The sequence below is a fragment of the Grampus griseus genome (assembly GCF_964374135.1).
Source record: "Grampus griseus genome assembly, chromosome: 4".
NCBI classification, from domain to species: domain Eukaryota; kingdom Metazoa; phylum Chordata; class Mammalia; order Artiodactyla; family Delphinidae; genus Grampus; species Grampus griseus.
Genome location: NC_138997.1, coordinates 69,019,503 through 69,043,049, shown reverse-complemented (window position 1 = coordinate 69,043,049; position 23,547 = coordinate 69,019,503).

The following is a 23,547-nucleotide window of genomic DNA, read 5'->3' as shown; positions in this document are numbered from 1 at the left end:
GAACTGAGTATTTGGAAACAGTAGGACAATGTACCACGTTGGCAAACATTTACCAAATGCTATTTGCCAGGTACTTTTTCACGTGCTTTACATTTATTAACTCATTGAATCCCACAATTATCCTATCAGATAGGCATTATTAATTACTCCCATTTTACAGGTGTGGAAACTGAGGCCCAAGTCCACACAGCTGGTAACTACCAGAGCCAGACTTCAAACCCAGGCATCTAGGTTTGAAGGTATCCTCACTCTAGGAAATTTGAGAATGAGGCAAGTTGTTGATTGAAACATTTTGTGTGTGCTTTTTGAGGACAGTGCAGCATAATGATTAATGTTAAATTGTATGAGTGGTTATTCTCCTAGGTATAGTATATTTCCAAGGAACTAAAAGTTTAAAGGGATACTAACTGTGATAACTAGATGGACCAATCCATTGATCTCTTCAGGACCTGGGAATTCTCTCCATTCCAATTTGTCTTTCATATCAGCATTCTGATTTGTGAACCTATGGAAATAAATATACTTGGTTCATGTATTTATTGAGTTCATACTATTTGCCTAGCACTTTGGTTTTCTTGATTTCCTTAATCTGCTAGAAGTGTGACATTAAAATCCCGCTGGTTCTCTTAAAGGCACAGCTCAATGTCTCTTCCCTTGGGAAACCTTCCTTGGCACCTCAAGCTGAGTTTGCCACTCCTGCCTCTGAGGTGCATTAGAAAGAGCCCAGGAGACGTCACCACTTACCAACCATGTGACCTGGGGACAGGCTTTATCTCCTCTGAGTAAAAAGGATCAAAATATATATCTCATAGAATGGTCATGAAGCTTCAGTAACGTTTCATTTGAAAGTACTTTGTGACCATTAAGGTCTTCTGCAAAATTATAAGGATTTGATGAATCTTTATAACATTCTTCCTGACTTCTTCTCTGACCTTTTTGTCCTCTTCTCTTCTGTTGATTCACTCAACAGATATTTCCTGAGCCCCTGCTGTTAGGGACACGGACTCTGAGGCCAAACTGCTTGAGTTGAAATCCCTGCTCTACCATGCATTCACTGTGTCAGTTTGGTATTTAACCTTATCCTGCCTTAGTTTTCTAATCTTTAAAATGGAAACAGTAATAATACCTTTATCTCTTGGCTTATTGTGGGGATTAAATTAATATATCTAATTAGTTTAGATCTCTGCCTGATATATATCATTACCTGCTAGAATGTATGCTCTCCATAAGGGCAGTGATTTCATGGCTATAACCCAGTGCCTAGAAATAATAAGTACTCAATAAATATTTGTTAAATGAATGAGTGAATATGATAAGCCTTGTAGAGGAAAAAAAAATTAAAGGGCAGGGTGAAATCATGTAGCAAGTGCTTTTTTTAAATCTTTGCTTTTATTTTAATCTTTGAATATTCAGAGATTAAATTTTAGCTGATTATTAGATACATTTATTGGCATAGAATGATTAGTCATTCACTATCATTGAATTAAAACATCCTTTCTATTTAAAAAAATGAATTCTTTGAGATTTCTGTAGGAAAATGAGTTAATGTTTTAAAAGTAAACCATCAAGATTGCGGTACGCGGGCCTCTCACTGCTGTGGCCTCTCCCGTTGCGGAGCACAGGGTCCGGACGCGCAGGCCCAGCGGCCATGGCTCACGGGCCCAGCCGCTCCGCGGTATGTGGGATCCTCCCGGACTGGGGCACGAACCCATGTCCACTGCATCGGCAGACGGACTCTCAACCACTGCGCCACCAGGGAAGCCCCAAGACTGTATCTTTTAACGTTAAATTAAGGCTACAAGTACTCTTAGACAATTATTTTTCATTCTTTCATGACACTCTGAGTAGATGTCTATTTGCATTACCTTGAAATTATGTGGGGGTTTTTTTGAATGCTTTTCGTGAAGCATGGTAAATACTCTTCTATGTCTCATTCTTTCCAAGTTGCCATGAAGAGTTATAGGCAAAACTTGTGGAGACAAGGTCCCTGACAAAAAAATATCTTTGAAAATAGAGTTTACCAAACCATGAGTTCTTCAAGAACTGGGACTGTGTCTTACTGTGCCTCTGAATCCACACACCTAGCTTGATTCCCAGCGTTTAGGAGAAGCTCAAGAAATGAATGGACAAATAATGGATGGATGAGTGTCTATTCTCTGAAAGATCGATGGGAAGAAATGTCATCCATCCATTCTTTTTCTGAACTCCTGAGTCCTATCATTCAATCTGCTAGCAGATAACACCACTGAGCAACATCACCTTAGTCACAAAGAATCCCCTGCACAGAGTTGAGTTTTAATGTTTTGTCCTGTTTTTTTAAAAAAAAAAAATATCAAAGGATGATACAAGGAAATAAAAACAAAATCAGTTACTGCCTTTATTACAGAAGATTTGAGGGCAGCGTCTAGTGTCTCAATTCAGTCCCTTCTCCCCCGCACCCAAGAGAACATTCCATTTGAGAATTTCTTTTTAAAATCTCGGGCTAGGAACACTTTGCTTTCTTGAAGTGTTTCATGCCTCCTCCTTTCTGCTTATGAGAATGATGTGGCTAATTGTGCCCCTTCTTTCATTTTGACTGCCTGGAGCCCCAGAGTCAAACTTGGAGTATAATTATAGCACATATATTTGTGTCTTTCATTTCAGTGGTCTTGAATTTCTGCTCTCACTTATGTTTTCCCTGTCTGGACTTTAAAATGTCTATTAATATATTACTGTCATTTGGTTACACATGTACTTGCTGAAAACCACGCCAAATCCCTATAGAATGAGGTAAATTATAAATAAATACACATGCATGAATTCTTACAGTCCCAAAACAACTACTTATTATACAAAGGCCTCTAAATTGGGTTGCTGACAGTAGGAAGAATCTCTTTTCCACAGACCAAGTAGAACTAACATATGCTGTTTCTTTGCATTGTCCCTTTGGTTCCTATGGTATAAATAAGTTCTTTAAAGTGTATGGCTCAGGCAGGTGTAGCTTTCTGAAGATGAGTGGCCTACTTTTGTGTTCTTTCAGTTTGCTAAAGTAGTGCTTTTTCCTGAAAGTCTCTTGGCCCATCCTATAAATAAATTAATGTTTTTTCTAACTTCCTCAAAGGAAAGAGCAGAGATCATCCGGTAAGTTCTTGCCTTCTTGGATAAAGGTAGACCTAGTTTGTGCTCTGCCTGTTATTCTCAAAAAAGGACATTTTGGGGAGTTGTGACCATTTCAGCTCGGTTGGCAACTATTTTGTTAGTGGTTTGTAGAACAGGGTAAATCTCTGCATAAAGACCTACAGCTTGTCTACTTGATATTTGTTTTAAGGGGAAATCATGCCTTATCTTTATGGCTGGCTGTCACCTTTGTGATGATATGTCCACAGGAGAGAAGAATGTATGTCCCAAGGTGACAGCACAGCGCTACATCCATCGGGGTGATGTCACTGAGTTAGCACCGCCAGCAATGAGCTCTTTAAGGATTCTGGCTGAATTCTAAATTTGCGTATTGATGAAAGATAGAGAACCATTTCAGGACAGATTTTAGAGCACAGCTTCTTTTTCAGTAATGTCATTTGAACTCCAGAGACATACAAGCTCGCCCTGTTGCTCCCCTGAACTTTTAAAGGCTCTTTTGCTTTCCTAGCAGGCAAAAATCTGACTCATTCTTCATACTCAGCCCAAAGTCATTTTCTCTGTGGACCACTGCCTGCCTCCTCTGTGCAGAAGTAGTTGCATGTTGTATGTTATGTGATAGCAGTTATTACTTTCTAGTGTTATGATAGCTCACCCCTCTAGGGGAAGACTCACTCTTCAAGTCCTGTTATGAAATTATCATGAAAAAGGAAGGAAAATTGTCATTAATATTCACCGTGGAGGAAAAAATTTCTAGCACTTACTGCCGTATCTCTAGTACATTTTCTCCTATTTCTTGGGAGAGGGTCTCTTTAGTAAAGGTATACAAAATCTTTCTAAATGTAGTCACGCTGTCCAAATGCTGTGTCACCAATGTTAACTAACCCCCGCCTCCCAGGTGTCGTGCTACTTAGCACCTGTGCTCTTATCTTGGACTTTAAAAATATTAAACTATTAAAAATAACTTTTATTCGAATTTACCTTTGTATAAAAATTAATGCTTATTATAGAAAATCTAGCAAAAGCAGCCATACAAGAAAACTCATAGCTAAGTCACTGCTGTGTTTTGACATTTTTAACCATCCCATATTTTGAATAGGGAAAAGTTTTATACTATTCTGCTACCTGATTTTTAAACCAAGCGACTTATAAAGTTCATATTAATATGAGCAGACTCTACAGAAGATGTGTCCCTCTTCTACAGAAGACAGGTACTGCATGACAGATCATTAAGGACACCAAATAGAGAGAGACTGTGCCCTGAATCCAGGTTTGAATTCTGCTTTTGCCCTTTGTCAGCTATGTGACTTCAGGCAATCTGCTTAAACCTTGGGAGCCTTGGTTTCCTCACCGGTAAAATGAGGACAGTTATGCTTACCTTTCCCAGGCACTATAAAAATGAAATGATTTGTTCTTCCCTGATGGCACAGTGGTTAAGAATCCGCCTGCCAACACGGGACACGGGTTCGAGCCCTGGTCTGAGAAGATCCCACATGCTGCGGAGCAACTAAGCCCGTGCGTCACAACTACTGAGGCTGCGCTCTAGAGCCTGCGAGCCACAACTACTGAGCCCACGTGCCACAACTACTGAAGCCCATGCGCCTAGAGCCTGTGCTCGGCAATAGGAGAAGCCACCGCAATGAGAAGCCCGCGCACCACAAGGAAGAGTAGCCCCCACTCGCTGCAACTAGAGAAAGCCCGCACCCAGCAACAAAGACCCAATGCAGCCAAAAATAAATAAATAAATATTTTAGAAAATGAAATGATTTGATGTGCATATGCACAACTGTTACATAATGTTTTTAGTCTGTTCACCTCTACCTACCTGTAGAGCTTCACTGTCAGTGCCCTTTGCCCTCTGAGATTCTGCCATTTGAACTTCCTGCAGTTCACCAACTAGACCAGAATACCTTGTGAAGATTTACTCATTTCTCTTTGCATCTGATGCTGTTCACTAGTGCAGGAGAAAGATGTAGAGGAAGATAAAGGACTCCAGGCAAAGGCTTTACCTGGGGGTTCTGGATATAGTGAGATAACTACAGAGATATTCCTCATCCTAAATAAAATCTATAGTTTAAAAAAACCCATTAATGTCTATAAAGAAAATAATTAGCTGAGAAATGTTCATTATTCCTACTATTCCTAACTAGTTCTCAGCCTTTGGATTTCTAGGGGTAACACAGCATGAGATGTTTGGTTTTATAGGAAGATCACTTAATGAAAGTGATTCTATCAGGAAGGACTAAAATAGTATTTTGCTTTTGCATACCTTTCCATGTTTAAGCAATGTGTAAAATTAGGAGAGACTGCGGAAAGAAAAAACTCTTTCTGAAGAGCCACACAGTGGTGCTGTGGTTTGGGGCCCGAGAATGATTTTATCACTATGACCACCAGACTCTTTGCATTTCTGACAAGTGAAATATATTCCTCTTTAAACTGTTGATACTTCGTGTTTTGACACACTTCTGCTTAAGCATTCTGTTAGCTGATATTAACCACAGCCTAACCAGGGCAGGTGAAACTATAGAGACCTACTTTTTTGAAAAGCACAGTTTTGGATCAGAGATGTGTAGGTTTTATTTTACTTTTTATTTTTATGATTGGATTGCTAAATTGAATAAATTATATAAAGAATATATTGTATAAGTAATAAATGTTGTCATAAATTTATAAACACCACTCACTGCAACAAATACCTTCGCTGCACATAACTTTTCCCATACTTTGGATTATTTCCTAAAGATAAAGTCATAAAAATGGAAAAACTGGTGAAGAGCAATTAATATGTTTATGGTTCAGAATGCAAACTGCCTTCCAAACTGTATTAATTTGCATTTCCATTAGCAGTGCATTCATCTTAGCTGTCTGCATTTGAACTCTTTGCTTGCTAATTTAATAAGCAAAACATACATCCTATTGTATTGCTTTATCCCTTTGATTGTAAGGTAATCATTTTTCTGTAGGTACGTTAACTAGTGTTTATTTATTTTTTGGGGGGGGGAAATTGTCTATTAGTGATATTTGACCTTTTATCTCATGAGGTAACACTCTTTCTATGTAAATGGGATAGCTTTATTCAGTGTTTACAGATATTTCCCGAGGCATCTAGTACTGACATTCTGGGACCCTATAAGGACAGTCTTTTTGCTGACCTGTCCACCACTCAGAGAGACAGTGTAGCTAAGGGCATGGACTGAGGGAGTGAGTCTGCCTGGGTTTCAAGCCAGATTCTGCTACCTTCTAGCTGCACATCTTTGGTCAAGTTACTTTGCTTGCAGGGCTTCAGGCTCCTAAATTTTAAATAGGTGTGGTAATAATAGCCTCTGCACTCCATAGTTGTATCAATTCAATGTGTCAGTCCCCGTAGCACCTGGCACATAGCAAGCACTCAATAAATGTGAGCTGTTCGAAGGCAGCTTTCGAAGGCAGGCTCCAGGAGAGCAGCGCCTTCAGTCTGGTTTGCTGCTACGTCAGGTGCTCAGCAGAATCCCCAGTGGGTGTTCCTTAAATGACTAGTCCTAGAAACATTATTGAGAGCAGTAATAGGACCACCCAAGTGTGTGCAATTGGCACTTTTCTTTTTCCCGGGCAGTTTGAGGTAGAGATGTGGGTCAGTCTGTACATAGGAGAAAGTGGTACAGTTTACCTCAGCCTCCGTAACACAGGGAAACAGGAGCTTCTCAGGAGTCTGTGAAGAATGGCCAGAAACTGCCATCTGGGTCAGGACCTTCCAACTGCCCACGCTGTTTCTCTTTCCTCCCAGTTGCTTTCGGAGATTGGCCCTGCCCCAGGTGCGTGCTGGGCTGTCTTTGAGAGTCAGCAAATGCAGTGCCTCTGGCCCAGATCCCAGTGCTAGCTCCCGTTCAGAATTTAACCTGAAGAGCAATTGACTGCAACCTTTGGGGCCTGTTCTCCATTTATCTTTGCCCGAGGAACTCTCTATAGTAGTTTTGGACGGGTTTATTGAGGTCTAGTTTATAAACAGCAAACTTCGGCCCTTTCCAGGTGCACTTTGAACAATGTGGCCATATCACAATCAGTACAGAACATTCCTATCACTCCGGATAGTCCCCTCACGTCCCTTTACCACTTAGTCCCCTCTTCTTGTCCCCAGCCTCAGCAACCACTGATCTGAAATATGCCTGCATAGTTTTGCCCTTTCCCAAGTGTCATGTAAGTGGTATCATACAGTCTTTTGTGTCCGGCTTCTTTCACTCAGCATAATGCTTTTGAGATTCATCCACATTGTTGCATGTATCAGTATCTCCTCCCTTTTTATTTCTTTTTCTTTTAATCTTTTTTAAAAAAATATTTATTTATTTATTTGGCTGTGCCGGGACTTAGATGTAGCACGCAGGATCTATAGTTGTGGCATGCGAACTCTTAGTTGTGGCATGCATGTGGGATCTAGTTCCCTGACCAGGGATCGAACCCCAGGACCCCCTGCATTGGGAGCGTGGAGTCTTAGCCACTGGACCACCAGGGGAGTCACCTCCCTTTTTATTTCTGGGTGTATACTTTTTTGAGCAATTTAAAAATTACCCTGTAAGAGTAAATGACTGGCTGTTCCTGACTGTTTTTACAGAGACTCCATGAATGTCAGAATGACTGTGAGGTACAAGTAAAGAACTTTTATAACTCAGAAAATCTAAATAACGGGAGGATATCGTGGATGTGTAACTTTGAGCACATATCACGGTGTTTCTGAATTATACATATTTTTCCTTTGTGTTCCTTTCCATTTTTCCTTTGTGTTCCTTTCTATTGTGTTAAGAAATAAAAGTTTAAAAACTATTTGGTCGGGACTTCCCTGGTGACACAGTGGTTAAGAATCCACCTGCCAACGCAGGGGACATGGGTTCGAGCCCTGGTCCGGGAAGATCCCACATGCCGTGGAGCAACTAAGCCCGTGTGCCACAACTACTGAGGCCTGCGCGCTAGAGCCCGTGCTCCGCAACAAGAGAAGCCACCGCAATGAGAAGCCTGTGCACCGCAACGAAGAGTGACTCCCGCTTGCCGCAACTAGAGAAAGCCCGTGCGCAGCAACAAAGACCCAAGGCAGCCAAAAATAAATAAATTTATTAAAAAAAAAACAAAACTATTTGGTCCCAGTAGAAAATTACATATAAATTTTAAAAGTGCTTCATAAAAATAAAGTGTTGCAATACTGGATAAAAATTGCTAGTTTACTAACGTAAGGGGATGCCTTCCTACATGAGCAAAGGATAGATTGGTTTATTTACTCATCTCCTTTAGGACTTCGAAAGAGCAAGGAACAATTTAACATAAGAAAAAGTCATTCAGCTAAGTAAGTCAGAATACGTGAACTGTCTCATTAATCTTCACAACATCTGTGTTGTATGAGGGAAATATTATCAATATTTATAGTTTTAAAATGGAGTCATTGACAGAGGTTAAATGTCTTACTCAAAGTTACATAATCTTTTTCTCACCTTGGAGTTTTGGAGGGCAGAGACTCATTTTATTCATTTTGCAGCCTCATTTGTGGCTTCATTTGTGCGTTTACCTTGCATGGAGAAGATGCTCAATATATCAGACTGGCTGAATGAGGAAGTAGAATAGCCTGGGAATAAAGACTATATATCTTAGAACAGGAGCCTGTTTTTGGAAGTAAAGTTATTGGAACCTAGATACGCCTGTTCATTAAAGTATCCTCTGTGGCTGCTTTTTCTCTGCGACAGCAGAGTTGAGTACTTGCATCGGGGACCGTCTGGCCCCAGAACCTAAAACATGTACTGTTTGGTCCTTTACAGAAAACGTTTGCAGATCCCTGCCTTACAATCATACCGTCCAGGTTCAAATCTCAGTTCTTCCACTTACTGTGTGATGCTGCGCAAACTGCTTGATTAACCTAAGCTGGAGTTTCTCCCTCTGCAAACTAGGGATCATAGGAGTAGCTACCTTGGAGGCATTAAAACTGCCATCTGGGTCAGGACATTCCAACTGCCTCCCAGGACTGACATTAAATAGAACTTTGGCTGATTATTTCCAGATTGTAAACTATCTACTAGATTTTAAACTCCTTGATAGGTAGGGTCTTGAATTCCTCATCTTGGTTGGCCCCCAGTGTAAATGCACAGTGCTGTGGACACGGTGGGCTTCAATCAACTTGTCTCAAATGCGAAATTGTATTCAATGAGCTGTATGTGAATAATGTGTTTTTAAGTGTCAGTCTTGGCTTTCAACTACTTATTGTTTCAAAGGACAATACGAAAGAGCAAGAAATGTGAAGGTAAAATTTGAATGATCCTAAAAGTCCACAGCAGATGAACAGATAAGTAAATTAAGAAATGGAGTAGTAAGCAGGCAAATAAAATGGTGATAGTGAAGGCAATTTAGTAATATGGAAAAATGCTTATTATAAAACATTAGCTTTAAATATTGAAAAAAGTGGGAATACAGAATTGCATGTCACCTATCATTGAAACTTTTCTCTTAAGGCAAAGCCTTCAACTGGCCTTCAAGTACCAGTTTTCAAACTTGAACTGTAAATCTTGCAGTGCTAAGGCCCCATACTCAGAAATTCTGATTTAATAAGTGTATGAGAGTGCCCTGGAATCTGCCTATTTGACAGGCACCTGACGTGATTCTGGTGTGAACAGTCCATCCACCAGCCTTTTTTTTTTCTTTTAATAGATTTATTTATTTTTGACTGCGTTGGGTCTTCGTTGCTGCGCGCAGGCTTTGTCTAGTTGCGGCGAGCGGGGGCGACTCTTCGTTGCGGTGCACGGGCTTCTCACTGTGCCCGCTTCTCTTGTTGCGGAGCCCGGGCTCTAGGTGCGTGGGCTTCAGTAGTTGTGGCACATGAGCTTAGTTGCTCCATGGCATGTGGGATCTTCCCAGACCAGCACTCAAACCTGTGTCCCCTGCATTGGCAGGTAGATTCTTAACCACTGCACCGCCAGGGAAGCCCCGCCAGACTTTAAAAACACTATCTTAAAAGAACTAAACCAACATAGTTTAGTGGGATTGTGGATAATTTTTTAATGCCTTGATTTTTCTTTTGTGGTGGCTTTAACAGTGATAAATGGAATTTAAAATTTACTTTACACAGTTTATTAAATTATTAATACCTTTATATTTTAATTTTTTTAGTAAGCCATGTTGTTTACATAGAGCTATTTAAAAAAACCACGCCGATCTACATTGTACTGATGCAATCGCCTCAGTTGTTAAGGGAAAATAGAAATATGTAGGACAGCATGTATTATATCTAATTTTTGTGTTAAGAAAAAGAAAGGGAAAAAGAGTTGAGGACATACACATATATATTATATATACAGAGAATCCCTGGAAAGACACAGAAGAAGCTGAAACCATCCTTACCCACCTTCCTTGAGATCAATGCGATTCAGGAACACAGAAACAGAAAGACTTTGTATCTTTCTCATACTACTGCAGTGGTATGGGTAATTAGTCACAAAACCAGCCTGAGAGCCTAACAACCATTTGTCACATGGTTTCTATAGGGAAAAGACCATCAGCATTTTCACAACTGGCTTTACAAGCCAACATATAAGACCAACATATAAAACAGAGGCTGACTTTACAAACTAATATATAAAATCATATTCTGGGGGGTTAAAGACTACCTATGTTAATGCCACAAAAAAAGGCATTACTGAAACGGGTAAGATTCATCAGGGGCTGGAGTGTGGCTGGATCACTGGAAGTCTATTCCCACTGCTAGAGAGCAAACAAATGGTGAGAAAGTTTCTTTGTAGCTAAATCAGGGAAGATTCTCTACTGTATTCTCAAATCCCATCAAAGGAGACCAAAGCTGAGTTGGGTCAAAAAGTACTTTACAAGATAAAATGAGGTGAAAAAGAGATGGGAAAATGAAAATAGGAGAATTGGAAATTCTGGAGAGCCTTCAAGAGGGTTACACACTTGAGAATTGTTGTCTTAGAATTATGTCTAAAGTATAAATCATTTTTATCATCTGGCCAAGAACCGTGGCTGCTTAGCATTAGCTTAAGTAGTAGTACGTACCGTACTCTCAAAAGGATTGTTGGCCATCTCTCTCAAACCTCTACCTTCCATACCTGGTGAACAGGTGAACAAGTTCGTGATCCCATGCTAAGTCTATCCTCTCATGCCTGAACCCTAGAATTTCCTTTAAGAATATAGGAAATAAATAGCCATTTATTCTCCAACCAAATATCAGAGAGATTTCAGTTTATTCCTTAAGATGTGCTTCTGAACAGTTGCCTTTGAGAAGTTACAGATAAAGAAACAGATTAGTTTACTCATCTGTAATTCAAACAACCAGCAGAGGTATTTATCTGGTGAGCTACTTTACTTCAAAGAATTGAATGAGTTCAGTCTATGATGCTCAGGTTCTGTTTGTACTTGCTTTACAAACACAGAGGACTCTTCATCTCTTGGCTTGCCACTCCCTGCCTATCACATGCATTCTGGTTTGAGTGGAGTAATACTTCCTGGTAGAATCCAGTTAGCCCTGAAGATTGCAAGCTCTTTGCTGGGGGGTATGCGTGTGCTGTGGCTCTGTTGGAAATGGTGACCATGAATCACAGTGGTAGTGGGAATGTTAAATGGAAGGTCCAGAGAAAACCAGGTGTTTTTCTCTGCTGCTCATTGAAAGTAAGGGAGACTTAGAGTTGAGACTCATCCTAGATATTTGTGAGATGCAAGGACACTGATTTGTCCAAGAGATAATTTGTGATGGGGGATGGTAGATGTTAGGTAATAAAAATAGCTTGGGTAGGTTAAATGGGGCCAGGTTTTTGGATGAGGGGGTCTTGAATGCCAGACTCAGCTAGAAATTTATTCTGAAATGAATAACGGGGAGTCATTGCATGTTTTGTAGAAAGGGAGTAACTTAATGCAAGCAGAATTTCCTGAATTAATATGACAGTAATGTTTAGGGCATAGCAGAGTCAGACTAACTGAATAATGGGATATTGAGAAAGTCAGGCATGACTAGATGAGAGCCTGAATTAACAGAGAAAACAGATTAAAGAGGCATCAAGGAAAGAAACAAATAAGATTAAAAAAAAAAAAACAACTAACCAGGCATGGAGAATGACAGAAATGAAAAAGTAAAATGACAAGTGTTAGTCTTAGAAAAACTGTGTAATATTTGCTTTGCTTTGAAGATTTATCAGTAGAAGGGAAAAAGAGTATGTAGAAGGTTAAAAGCAATCAGGAAGACAGTTTTCAAGGAACCTAAAGAAACAGACAAATTCAAGCAGTGACGTCCAGTTGGCAGCATCACATATTAAGGGCTGTCGATGGGAGGGTGGTGAGTGTCAAGACAAATGTGAATTGAGCACAGACTTGTTTGGGACTCAGAGGTCATTGGTGACTTTCAGAAGTACAATTTGAGTAGAACAGTGAGATCAGGAGTGATTTGGGGGAGGGGTTAAGGAGAGAACAATGCTGAGACAAATAAAAGATGTAGACCACTTGCCTCTGAAGTTTAACAGTGAAAGGGAAACTATTAACTCATGACCATTAATAGTAGCAGCAACCTTATAGGTCTAAACTTGTATAGGTCTAAACTTGTAGTTTAGCTAAGTGTTTTCTGTGCAGAGGAATAGTAGAAAATTATTAACTCATGACCATTAATAGTAGCAGCAATCTTATAGGTCTAAACTTGTATAGGTCTAAACTTGTAGTTTAGCTAAGTGTTTTCTCTGCAGAGGAATAGTAGAAAATTATAAGATCTGGGAAGGGGAAAGGGTGGATTTCAATCCTTGAGCCTGACTCTTGTGGATAGGACATCTGTGAAGATGTTTCCATGTGCTAATGGCTTTAGATTGTTCCCCTTTATATCTCCAGCCACACGGCTTTAGGGGTATCTTTTGTACCTGCACATTCCTAGAAGTTCTGTTGGGTAAGAGGCTGGGAAAGCAAGAGATGAAGGAGCAGAATTTCTGTTCTCCTCCCGCTAGTGCGTGGAGATGGAGGAGAGAGGGAAGGAGGTCATTTATATCAGTTTTTTTAAACTGCACAATGTAATTTCACATCCAGCCAAGACTGGAATATGGCTCTCCTGGCCTGAAGTCCAGATCATTTCTACTGCGCCCTGCTGTCAGGTTGGGGGCCTTACAGGAGGAAAAGGAGGATAGTATCACTACTCAGGTCCTGCTGTCCGCTAAGAGTCACCAAAACTGGTGTCACCGCTTTTCTTGCCAATTGGTATTGAGGATGGGCTGAGCATACGCGGCTCGAAGTTGTGTCTGCCTGCAAAAATGAAGCCGCTCAGACAGAAACCTAATTCTACCTGGCCAGACCCAGCATCACGGTTACCAGTCTAGGCAGAAACCTTCCAAGAAATTCAGCTGCAGTTTCTCTGTTACAATCTGTTCTCAAGTGGCAGGTCACAGGCATCATGACTTGCAGAAGTAAATGAATCCTGGAGATGTGGTCCTGACACCCAGGCTTCCCGACTGCTGGACCGAGAGCTTGAAATACAGGGAACTGATTCTTAGCACTTGTTTTCTGGGGGCGGACCGCACAGCCAGCGGGGGCTGTGAAACATCCTACACATGGCCATGGCAAATGGCAAATGTCCACATTTCAGTTTATTCAAAGGAGTTTACCTGGGGATACATACTCTGGGTCCACTGAAGGATCACAGCCAGGCCCTAGGGTATGGTACCAACTATATATGGCCTCATTATTCCTGATTTTGTTTTTGTGTCTGGAAACACCCAGATGTAGTCATTCTTGAATTGCAAACAAACTGTTAACATTTCAAGGGTTCTGCAAAGTTCCTCCTGAGGATGTGACAAAGGAAATGAATAGAGATGGGGAGGGGGTTCAAAGCTAAGTGTTCAGCGTGGGACGAAAGATGAGTTCTAAATTGCTGCCTACACAGTACAGGGGCTTCCATGAAGCTGGTTTGGTGGAGCCAAACTCTTGCTGGGAGGCATAGACAGTAACAAAGACCCCAGTCTTTAGTTGCCTTACCGCTTCCTTAAAGCCAGGAAAGGATTACCTGCTTGATAAAAAGAGTGGAGATTGACAGGAGGATTTGCACCATGTGAAGGCGGTGGTAGAGGTGGTAGTTGTAGATGGCAGTAGGTGATGATGGGGAGGGTGATGGTGGTGGACGTGAGTGTTGTGTGTAGCCCGTGCTTGGTTGTATGTGCCGGGTGCCCTTTTGTAGTTTCGCCCAAATGTCCATGCCTTCAACTCCTTTTTCTTTGGGAATTACCACTCCCTGGCCTCCATTCTCCAGGGATGACTCCCTGGCACCCATTTTTACACAGTGTTTAACTCTGACTCTCAGGTTATAGTAAATTATACTGACCCCAGTTGGGCCCAATCAGAGTCCAATTTGAATTGGAATTAAGAGATTTTAACCTTAATCTGGGCTGTACTGTTAAAAAGAAGAGATCTAAAAAAGGTGACATGACCCATCTTCTGCCTACCTTATAGAGTACCAAAAATGACCTGTAGAGAGAAAAACAAATAGTAGATACAAGGAGAGAAGCAGATACAAGCAATGGTCTGTAGGTCCAAGTTTTAAACTTTTTTTCCACAGCCAATCTGTACACTTATCCCAAAAGTTCTGTGTAAATATGTAAGTATAATTATAATAGATTATATTTATAATAACTATAATTTTTCGCTCAAGCTTGCCTAAGTCAGTTTCTGTTACATGCAATAAATGAATCCTGACAGATACAATATGATACTGTATTATGTTAAGATTCCTCACTCCACTTTTATTCTGAAATAAAGTAGCCAAAGATATCCTCCAAGATTATTGAATTGCCATCAATGCTTTATCCTTTTAAGGGTTTGTACACCCTAAGAAAAGGAAACGGAAGACAAGTGTCATCTCAAGTCATTACCTTTTTGAGGAAGCATTTCCAGTTCAGCCTGAGTTAGGGGCCGTAATTGTGGGTTTCCATGGCATAGAACTGCCAGATAAAATGCAGGAGACGCCAATATTGCATCAGATATACCTACACCAAAAATTATTTATTGTTTATCTGAAGTTCAAATTTAATGGGGCATCCTGTATTTTCCTGGCAACCCTAGATCCATGCAAAGCGGTCCAGAATCAAGAGTTGTGCATGAGAAATTACCAGAAATTAGGTGTTGCTGGAGCATAAACTTTATAGAGTTGGAGTCATTTAAGGAGTAGTGAGGGACAAAGCTATAGAGGAGGGCAGAGGCCAAGTCATAAAGGACCTTTTATCATGATACTTGCAACATGGTGGTAATTATTTGATGATTTTTCTGTTTCTCTCAGCTAGGGCAAGAGGTGCCTCTTCCCTCTTTCCCAACTCTCTAGCACAGCGGTTTCCAAGCTATAAATGAAGATTCGCTTCCTTCAAACAAAAAAATGTTTGTTTATAAGTGTTGAATATATTGAATATCATAAAACATTCATGAAATTGAAATTTTTAAAGGGTGAGATAAAGATAAAATTTTTAAATTTTATTTTATTGATTAACATTTCAAAAAAATTCCCTTTGCTTTATGAGAGCACAGTAACTGAATATATATCATTTTTTTGCTTTGTTTTGTTTTGGTTTAACGCTGTGTGATACATTTGATGGTGTGGTTATGAGTTCATTTTATTTTGATAATTGAGTTTTAACAGCCAAAAGAGATAATTCATAAAGAGGTATTGATCCAAATAGAAGAATGACATCATTGGCTGCACTTAGTGAATCAAAATATATTTTTTTCAATCACATTCAACAACTATGCCAAGATTTTTGTTTCAATTCAGCTAATAATTGTTATTTTCCCATGCCATACAATTATTCTTACAAATTATTATTAAGGTATTACATTTTTATATTTCTAACAAAGAGTTAAAACTCATTAAAATTCATTTGGAAGATTTAGAAAATTCTGTTTCCAAGTTTTTGAAAGTGTGTACATATGAAGGTCTTTACAAGCTACTTGTTCTTTGAGCATCAAGTATTCACATATTCAAGTATTATTGCTAGCCATTGTCCTAGACTTTGGAGCTAGAACAGTGAACATACAACAGACAAAATTCCTGCCCTCATTCAGTGGGAGAGGGAGATGGACAATAACAGATAAACAAGTGTAGTTAAAATATGTTAGATGGTGATAAACATTAAAGAGAAAAATAAAGCAATTAAGGGGGATGGGAAGTGTTGGGAGTAGTTGCTGTTTTAGATGGGGGCCAGGGAAGGCCTCATGGGAAAGTGATATCTCAGTAAAAATCTGCAGGAGGTGTAGGAAATATTATTATTATCTGGGGAAATATGTAATATTATCTGGGGAAATATTACAGGCAAAGGGAGTGGCCAGTGCAAAGGCCCTGAGGCAGCATATGCCTGGCTTCTTTGAGTCATAGTACCGTTGGGGCTGGAGTGGAGTAAGTAAAGAAGAGGGGAAGAAGAAATGCTGTCAGTGAGGTAATAGTATAATGGACCAATCACATAGGAGCTTGTAGGCCATTGTAGGGAATTTGACTTTTACTCTGAGACATATAAGAAACCATTAGATGGTTTTGAGCAGATGATTGTTAATACAATGACTCTGGCTGCTGGGGGCAATGGTGCAGTGAAGGAGTTGGGGGAGTATATGCAGGCAGATCAACGAGGAAGCTGCTGCTGTAATCTGGGAGGGAGATGATGGTAGCTGGGACTAGCCTGGGAGCCTCGTAGCTGATGAGAAGTGGTTGTGGTCTTGATGTATTTTAAAGGTATATCAGTTAGTTGTCGGACAAGAAAATTAGGCTCGGGACAATTCGTCGTGGGAAGTGTGAGAAAGAGAGTGTGAATCATCATTTAAGGATGATTCCTGAAGGTGATGACTTCCATCGTTTTCAGCAACAACAAAATCACCTGATGGGAAACTCTCCAAACACCCATTTTCAAAGTATTCTTTTTAGAGTCAGTTTCCTTGAAAAGTGGTTATTTATCACTCATTATCAAAGCATCAACTTTATCAGAAAAGTAAATGACAACTAATTATCAGCCTGAACGCTATTTAGAAAATCTGGAGGGGAAAAAAAGAATATACATGGTTTTTGGGTTTTTTCCCCCCACCAAAAAACATCTCTTCTGAAGCATAGAGCTGACAGTTGCCTTCACTGAGGCAGTCAGGATATTTTAGAACACGTCTACTTGAAAAGAGCAAATGTGAGTCAACTTAAAAGTTGACAAGTCTTCTTGGTGCAGTGGTGTGATATAACCAAGGAACCACTGTGTAGTATAAAATATTTTCATGCTCAATCCCATGTTATGCCAAGGTTTTACAGTGATTCTACTAAGTTAACCGTGCCATTGACATTCTGTCGAACTTGGTGCTTTTCCGGAGTCAACCTCCTTTATGTAATAGTTTGCCTCTGAATGATGCAACAAATGCCTTTCACAGCTGGTATTATCTTTTCCTGGACCCCTTTCTTCACTCCATCGATGTCACAGGCTCTCCATAAAACAGTTGTTTTTATTAAAGAAGTCATTTATTATTAGAACGTATATTTCTTCTGCTGTCCTTCTTCCTTTAGTGGCTTACTAAAAAAATAGTTCTTTATGAATTTCATTATTGAGACAGAAACATCTGTATTTCATCCAATAGTATGATAAATTTTGCATGTCAAGTAATTTTTAAGTATTTATTTCCTCAGATCTCTACCAACATTTTCTTCATCTATTGACTAAGGAGTGAATTTGACTGATTGCCAATTTTCATCTGTGCATTATTTAATTATCAGTAAATTATCAATACCATTGGTTGATTTTTGTGTATTATTTAAATCATTTTTTACAGAGGCAGGGAGAACAAATATTTCACAGATAACGTGTGGCTTGTTGTGTTTTGTTTAAAAATAATTATTACTGAGTGTTGTATTGAGTATCATAGTGACTTCACGTCAGTGAAAAATAGATTTGTATTCACATTTTGTAGACTTAATTGTAAAATGTCTTGCTGATCACACTGGCTGTACAGTATTGTTAGTTGTCGTTTTAAGGCACTTAGAATAGGGTTCACTCCTAATGATAATGGATGTAAATCAGTATTTCAAATACTCGTATTGACAGCTTCACATCTTGGGAGCTGATGTCTCATGAAACATCAGGTCAACGTTGTTTTCACCTCATAACGTTGTTGACCAAGAGCTCACATTCGAAATTCTGGAAGCTTTGCGATGTCCTTGCGTTTATTTTTGTTTTCCTCTATTTGTTTCTCTGTAAAGAATAAAAGCAAAACTCTTACAAGTAAAATAGACCTTGTGTCTTTCAGACCAACAATAGGGGAGATGAGGAGACTTGTTCTGTCTGAAATCAGTGTTGTAGGGAGAAGATTCTTGGGTCATAGAGTTGGGGTGAGAAGCTTTGGCTCTGCTTTTCGAAGACTGGCTAAAGGGTTAATCAGTGTTTATCTTTTTCAAAGAACCAACTTTTTGCCTTTGTTGATTTTTCTCTACTTATGATTGTTTTCTATCTAGTTCATTTATTTCTGCTCTTATTGTTATTTCTTCTTTCTTCAGATTTATTTCTATGTTCTTTTTCTAATTCCTCGATATGGATATATAAATTATTGGTTTCTGACCTTTTAAAATATAGCTTAGCTGCATTTCACTGCTTTTTATTTGTCATCATTTTATTATTACTTAAGTCAAATTTTTTTCTAATTACCCTTGTGATTTCTTCTTTGACTCATGCTATTTAGATGTGTACTGCTTAATTTTCAAACATTTGAGATTTCTCTGGTTAACGTTTTTGTGTTGATTTCTAGCTTAATTGAAAACGTACTGTAATATATGTCAAAACTTTGATGAAGGGGAACAAGTGGGGGGGGGGATGAACCTCTTACCCCTTCCTTACACCACAAACAAAAATTAATTTGAGATATATCATAGGCATAAACATAAAGCTAACACTAAAACTTCTTGAAAAAAAAGTAGGTGAATATCTTTTAGGCTTTGAGGTAGGCAGAGATTTCTTAAAGGATGTCAAAAGCACTAAATGTAAAGAAAAAAATGATAAGTCAAGATTCATCAGCATTAAAAGCTTCTGCTCATCAAAAGACTGTTAGAAATTGAAAAGGCAAACCGCAGGCTGGGAGAAAATATAAGTAATACATATACCTGATGCAGACTGGCATCAGAATATCAAATGAACTCCTATAAATCAGTAATTAAAAAAAAAACACAATTTGAAAAAAATGGACTAAAGACTTGAACAGACACTGCACAAAGAAGATATGCACATCAGAACCTCGCACTGGAATGGCACAAACTAAAAGTCTGCCAATACCAAATGTTGATGAGGCTGTGTAAGCTGGAACTCTCACGTGTTACTGATGGGAGTATAAAATGATACAGCTATTTTGGGAAATGGCAGTTTCTTGTAAGGTTAAATATTCACCAACTCTGTAATCTAGCAGTTCTACTCCTAGGTATTTATCCAAGAGGAATGAAAATATATATTCACAGAAAGACTTGTATAAGAATATTTATAACAGCTTTACTCGTAATAACCCTAAAATGGAAACAACCAAACATCCATCTATAAGGGAATATATTAAAAGGTTGTGGTATTTTCATACAATGGACTATGTATTGCTTAGCAATAACGAAGAGTGAACTCTTGAGACACCCAGCAGTGTAGGTGAATCTCAGAGACATTATGCCGAGTAAATAAAGCCAGACACGAAAGAGTACATACTATAGCCCATTTTTTATGAAGTTCAAGAACAGGCAGAACTAATCTGTGGTAATAGTAATGAGAACAGTGCTTGCCTCTGGGATGTGGGAATCGACTAAAAGGCACCTTAGGGAACTTTCTGGAGTGATGTTTCCATATTTGTATTTTGTTGGCGATTACACAGTTGGATTTCTTTATCAAAATGTATAAAATTGTACACTTAAAGCCAGTCTATTTTACTGTATGTAAATTTTACTTCAATTTAAAAAATGATACTGTTTTTGCAATTTCCTGTGAATCTGTATTACTTCTAAATAATAGGTTCAAAAAAGTACTCTGGTTTCCATTTGTTGAGATTTCTTGAAACTTTTATGATCCGTGTGGTTAATTTCCATAAATGTCAATGTGTGTACCTTAAACACTACGTAATCAGTTGATGAGTGCAGTATTCTAAATAAATTTACTAAGGTTGAGTTTGTAAATTGTGTTGTTCCAATCTTTTGTGTCCTTACTTTTTTTTTTTTGCTTGTTTTGTGAGTTACTGAGAGATATGTGTTAAAATATTTTATAATCTTTACAATTTTAAATATATTAATCATAGGTATTTTAAAGACCATGTGCCATGACTTTATCTGGGTCACCTCTGGGTCTGTTTTCATTGTCTCTTTTTCTCTTAAGCCTGTGTCCTGGTATGCCTAGTAATTGTTGATTGAACGCAGGACATTATGTATAACGAATCATAGAGACTGTGGATGATGGTGTCTTTCTCCAGAGGCTGGCTTTTGCTTCTGATAGGCAGTTAGAGCAAGGCAGACCTCTTTAATGAGGGACTGACCTGATTTGAGGCTCAGTTCCAGTATTTTTAAGGCCTTCATCCTAGGGTATAGCCCTTTAAGGGGTCCTAACTGAAAGCATGGGTTATTTACCTGGGCCTGGTGGGCCCTGAAGTCTAATTTTCATTCCTCCAGCATCATGAAACTGGCAACTGCTCTGTTTAACTCCTCAGCCACTTAGCTGCCGTCTTCTGCTTGGGTTACGTCATTTATCAATGAGCGAACGCTTAAAGGGGTGGAATGTTGAGCTTGCTTCTCTGGACTTCCCTTCTCTTTGGAGTCTCCTCAGCCTTGTGAACCTGGCAAAAGCAGGCCTCTAAGCAGCAGCTTTCAGCTTGGCTTCTCAGCAGTTTTGCCCTGTGCCTCTTAAAGATCAGTAGATTTCTTGAGGGGAAAAGTAGTATGATGACTTGCCTCATTTCTATTTCCCTTCTCCCAAGATCTTGTCCTCTCATGTCCTGGCTGCCATGGTAGCACTCCAGTACCTTCAAATAGGTTTTAAAAATAATTTTATCTAGCTTTTCTAGCTGTGTTCAGTGGGAGTTGGTCTGATACAAGCTCGTCCCTCATAGCCAGGACTGGGAATCCTTCTCTAAGCCCACACTGTGAACTCCTCAGAAGGGCCCAACAGCCATTGTCATCCTGACAATTGAAGTGATTTCTTCCTGCATCATTGCCCCAGAATGTTGTCTTCTTTTCCTGGACTTTGCAAAGGGCATATTTGAATCTGGGATTGTTTCCTGGACACTTCCCACCTCCTTTCCAGTTAAAATGTACAGTCATTACGTCATGGTTTTCATTTCATGTGTTTAGAAGCGATAGTGTGTGCCCTGCCCACGGGGAGCCCATCAACCTAGTTAACACAGTGGTTGGTATTTGAATAAAAAGGTGCTTTATTACCTCTGGGGGAGGAAATAATCTAATGATTACTGCCTTCACTTCTCTGCTGGGTTGACTTTGTGTCTTCTAGCTCCTTGAATTTTAGTTAAATTACAATGAAAAATGAATGCGAGAATTCTGTATATAGGAAGGATGGGAGCCTCAGTAGTCATGAATGTGATTCTTTCAGTCCCTTCAAAAGTGGGAACAGTTTATAATAAATGCTTTGAAGGCCCTAGAATAAATTTAGGCTAAGGAATGCAAATTTAATATTACTAAACCTAGGACTTCCCTGGTGGCACAGTGGTTAAGAATCCACCTGCCATTGCAGGGGACACGGGTTCAAGCCCTGGTCCGGGAAGATCCCACATACCGCAGAGCAACTAAGCCTGTGCGCCATGACTACCGAGTCTGCACTCTAGAGCCCACAAGCCACAACTACTGAGCCCGCGTGCCGCAACTGCTGAAGCCCGCGCACCTAGAGCCCATGCTCGGCAACGAGAGAAGCCGCCACAATGAGAAGTCTGTACACCGCAACAAAGGGTAGCCCCTGCTCGCCGCAACTAGAGAAAGCCCGTGCGCAGCAACTAAGACCCAACGCAGCCAAATATAATTAAATAATAAATAAATTCATTAAAAAATATATTACTAAACCTAATTGGAAACCTCAAAAACAACAAAAACAAAAAGCCTCTTTTGTAATGACTTCTGCCAAAGAATGGATAAGGGATTTATTTTAAAGGTGTCCCCGGAGAGAACTGGTGATATAAAGCTCTTGATGTTTTGTTTTTTTCTCAACAGTTCACAAGAGCAGTGATTCCCAGGCTTTCTCAACAATGTACTCTATTTCCTGGCACATGTACCACTGAGGGTGAAGTCTCCTTTTTACAAGAAGCAAATTTTGGAGGAGAGCTCTCTAACAAGGAAAGGCCGTGTGGCTATTCAGAGAGGTAAGTCATTTGTTTAGAGGATGGGGAAGGAAGTAGCTTACAAAGAAAATACTAAATAATATTTCATTTATTGTGAATGGGACTCAAAATGGATAGTACACATTTCACTAAATAGCAAGTTAAAAGATCCTTGTCACTGATGATCTTCTAATTCTAGATTTAATTCCCAGTCTTTTTACTTACCAGCTGTGTAAACTTGGACAAATCATGTAAATTCTCAGAGCCCCAGTTCTTTCACCTATAAAAGAAAATTTCATATGAAAATGCTTTGCAAATGGGAGAGTGCAATATAAAAGTGTTAATTGTTATTGTTAATTACTGTTATTGGTTGCTGTTGTAAAATTCTATGGAATAGTTGGTGGCCTTGTGTCTCATGGTGCGTTTGGACCTTAGAACTTGGTACCGTGAATTTGGGGGCTTTGTCCTGAGTGCCGGGAGTGGAAGGCATTCTCCACCTGCCCCCCTGTAAGAACAACATCACACCATTCTTTTTGCTGCAGATATCTGTCACCTACTTTTTGAAAGTTGGGCGGGGACGGGTGGAAGTTAAGGACAAGATCAAAGGAGAGAAAATAACAGCTACCTGTGTTAGTTGTTACAACAAGCATTGTATTAAGTATTGTTTGGTTTAATCCACATGCCAAACCTTGGAAGATGGGTGTTATTCCTATCATGACATTTTTCCTCAAGAGACAGGATTCCTTAGGGAATCACTTAAAAGGAGATAAAAACTGTTTTGGTTTATCGTGATCGGGGAGATATTATTGGATGGAGGGAATTTGAAGTTTTTAATTTTTTATAATGTTTTTTGATGCACAGGTACAGCTTCTATAATTATAAAGTGGCTAATTAAAAATAAATAATGGGAGCTTCTGTGGTTGCACAGTGGTTGAGGGTCCGCCTGCCGATGCGGGGGGCGCGGGTTCGTGCCCCGGTCCGGGAGGATCCCATGTGCCGCGGAGCGGCTGGGCTCGTGAGCCATGGCCGCTGAGCCTGCGCGTCGGGAGCCTGTGCTCCGCAACAACAGAGGCCACCAACGGTGAGAGGCCCGCGTACCACACACACACACAAAAAATAATAAATAAATAAATAAATAAATAATGGATTTTTAAAGATCTTTGTTGAGCACCT